The sequence below is a fragment of the Periplaneta americana genome, chromosome 1 (genome assembly GCF_040183065.1).
Source record: "Periplaneta americana isolate PAMFEO1 chromosome 1, P.americana_PAMFEO1_priV1, whole genome shotgun sequence".
In the NCBI taxonomy this organism is placed as follows: Eukaryota; Metazoa; Arthropoda; class Insecta; order Blattodea; family Blattidae; genus Periplaneta; species Periplaneta americana.
In genome coordinates, this window is record NC_091117.1 from 63,827,172 (window position 1) to 63,831,153 (window position 3,982).

Below are 3,982 nucleotides of genomic sequence, written 5' to 3' on the forward strand. Positions count from 1 at the left end.
AACATTGCATTTCTTGATCAACTTTGAATCGTATGGATTATATCTCGACGCCAATTAATTCAAGGCAATATTATTGTACAAAACAACTGCTCCATCGATAGCATTGTAAGGCTTATGTGCGCCCTGCTCTTCCATCTAGGCTGCCCTTGTTCGATCTCCGGCAAGATCATGATGGAAATTGAGATGACAATGGCAGACGTTGCAGAGCTATTTACTCGGGGTACTCCCATTTTCCTTTATCATTCTATCTATCACCTGCAATAGTTAAAAATATGCTTGGGTGAAGTCTTCAGGGAATAAAGGTTTCTAATGCTGATATAGGAAGCCAGAAAGGGCTTGGAGCTCCGAGTCCTGGGGCTTATCTTACCAGACTACTCGCATGAGGATCAGTGGCGAAACTCCTAAGAGATTTTTAAGACTTAGCCTACCCAAAAAATTTGAGTAACTATACCTAGTAACAGTAGTCCTATAAGTTCGTAATACTTATGCATCGCAACATGTGGTTTCACTTCAATTCTTTAATATATTAAGTTCCGTGTTAGCAGTCATTCCACAATCGTAAGTTCAGTGCGAGGCTTGTGGCAAAAGCCTCTGCTACGATCTTGACTCCCGAGTGTAAGGGGGAACCGGGGACGGGGTATCGATGCATCACATCTCCATACAAAATGAGGCTAGCCTTCCATCACATTAATACATCATGCTATATTGTAGTTCTATGAATGTTAGTTTAATCAAAGGTGTGTGTGTGCGTGCGCGCGCGTGCGGTTTTTTTTACATATTAATTTTGTGCAAAATGGCTCATACTGAGATAACATTGAGGTCACTATTTGGAGAATTAAAAGAGAAACCATTTTCAAGTTGGACGTATGAAAAAATGTCCTTACAAAGATAGGAGATCGACACCACATTTACATATTAAAATAGCAAATGGAAGAAGGCAAAATAGAAATTTTCAATATTAACATTATAAGAAATATCCTTGGCTAACAGGATGTTCTGAGACAAATAAGTTAAATTGTTATGCTTGTATTCTGTTTGGGGATGAAAACAAATGGTTATCATCTTCTTGTGGGGGTCTGTGTCACAAAAAATGTTGATACAAAGCCGAGAAACATCTGCTGTATAAAAAGATATAAGGTAAGCAGATTTTTTTCAGCCTACCAATTATTTGCACCTTAGCTTTGCCACTGTTGAGGATGGGACATGATTCTGTCAAAGCTCAGCAGAATGGCCCAACTGTGAGTATTGGATTCACAATGCCACTGAACTACCTATGAAACGTGAGCTAATGATCGCATTTATAAGGCACACAATGAACCAAAACAAACATAAGTGCAAAGACACATTTCAGTCCAGTCCTTGGAAAGTCTAGCCATATACAGGATGAACTCTAAGTAATGTCATTTCTTCTGGTGGATGATTCCTTTAGCAAAAGAGCAACAAAAAAGTCATATACCATTGTGCTTTATTTTGAATAGTTTTCCAGAAAAACGTGCATTTTAAAAGGCATGAATTTTACAGTCTTGCAACACTATAATCAGTAGGGAATGTAGTTGTGCTGCTCTGGACAACCCCTTCATCTGGCTTGTTTTGAATAGGGGAGTGGGAGTTGATTGCCATGTACACTGTTTTTAAAATCGTGAGAAAAATACAGATTATATACCGTTTAATTTTTGTGTTTAAACTGTGTTGGAGAACAAAGTCTGAAAAATGTTCAATTGGCATTAAATAAAAGAATTTAGAAAATTTTAAATAAACTCCACAACTTAATTTCAATGAAATGTTGAGAGAACACAGACAATAAGATATGTTTATTTCAAACTCAATTGAAAAGATTAAGAAATATTTCCACACTCTCTTGACCATGTGCCACCATCTTTCAGAATTGATATTGATGGCATGTTTTTTATTAAGTACCTACTTAGGTACAGTTGTCATACACAAAGGTATGTTGTCAAAAAATATAACAACTAAATGCGGAGTGAAACAGGGTTGTATTCTTTCTCCGATCATATTTCTGATTATTATGAATGGTATTATGGAAAGGTTTGTTGGCAATGCTAGAAGAGGTATAGGATGAGGATTAAATGATACCTTGGAAGATCTGGATTTCGCTGATGATATGTGTTTGCTCTCCCATAGTTTTGGTGATATGCAGAATAAAGTCAATACTTTATTAGAAGTAATAAAAGGAGCTCATATGAAAATAAGCGTAAAGAAAACTGAAGAAATGAGATTAAATAGTAAAAAGACAGATAAAATTACAATAAATAATAATACCATTGATACTGTTCAAGAATTTAAATATTTGGGTAGTATAATTGACAAGGATGGTTGAGCCTTTGAGGATGTAAAAAAACCGAATAAAAAATGCAAATAGTGCATTTGTCCAGTTGTACCCAATATGGAAATCTTATAGTATATATAGATCTACAAAAATTAAAATCTTTAACAGTAACGTGAAATCAATCTTATTATATGGCTGTGAGACATGGAAAACAAGTAAAATTATACAAAATAAACTGCAAACATTTGTTAATAGATGTTTACGAAGAATCTTAAAAATTAGATGGCCAGATATAATCACAAACTCAGAACTATGGAAGATAACAAATCAGAAAGAAATCACAATAGAAATCAAAAGACGAAAGTGGAATTGGATAGGGCACACACTCAGGAAAGAAGATGGAGCAGTAGAAAAAATGGCTTTGGATTGGAACCCCCAGGGTAGTAGAACAAGAGGAAGGCCAAAAAATACATGGAAGGGAATAGTTTTGGAGGAAATTGCTAGGGAGGGGAAAACACGGAGCGAAGTGAAGAAGTTGGCTACAAATTGGGTCCGATGGAGGCACTTTGTGAATGCCCTATGCTCCTCATGAGGAGATACAGGAGTTGATTGACTTAGGTATAGTGCGTTCATAACTCAGCCGGACCGTTCTGTAGAATACACTGCTTGACATGTAGCCTATTATATGTCATTCTAATATAAAACTAATAGCCATATATTTTTAGAAGTGGGTACAATACAAAGCTCTCATAAGACTTTCTACCAGCTGTGGACTGGTGACCTGACCTAAGGTTCTAGTCTTATTCCGGTTCGGCTGAGCTATGAACGCACTGTACTTTTCAGAGTGAATAGAACGTGTACCTTCTCTTTGTTGTCAGACGACTATTGACTCAGGAAGCTAGTAAATTGTAATTTTTTACTATAAGAATCGGTTATTTAAGCAGTTTGCAAAGAGTATTTACCAGCTTTTGTCTTCAGGTTATCTTGTTTCATGCCATTTGTTCTTGTTTTTCTTTTCTCTACAACCATTTCCCTAACTCTCCTAAATTAGTTAAGACCAGATGGTTCTGGTTATCTGTGAATACTGAAACGACGTATATATTCTAAGATGGAAGAACAGTTGGAAGAAGAGCAGTTTGGCTTCAGGAATGGAAAAGGTACGAGAGATGCAGTTGGACTGCTATTAACAATCAGCAAATGATACCTAGAGAAGAGTAAAAAAGTGTATATAGTATTTGTGGATCTAGAAAAGACGTTTGACAGAGTGGATTTGAATGAACTAATGAGGATCATAAAGAAAATTGGCGTGGATTGGAAAGAGAGGAGGCTGTTCAATAAACTTTATATTAAACAACGAGTCAAAGTCAGAATAGGAGAAGAAATGTCAGGCGACATTAAGATATATGGATCATATGCGAAGACTAAGAGGAAGGCAGAAAATAGGAAAGACTGGAGAATACTGGGTTTGCAGTAAAAGACCTGCCCTTGGAGAGAACACTAGGAATGAATGAATTATTTAGATACTTTTCAGAATGAATAGACACCTCTTTATGTTGCCATACAATTATTGACTCAGGAAGCTAGTAAACTATAATTTTTTACTATAAGAATCGGTTTTTTTAAGCAGTTTACAACGAGTATTTACCAGCTTTTGTCTTCAGGTGATCTTGTTTCATGCCATTTGTTCTTGTTTCT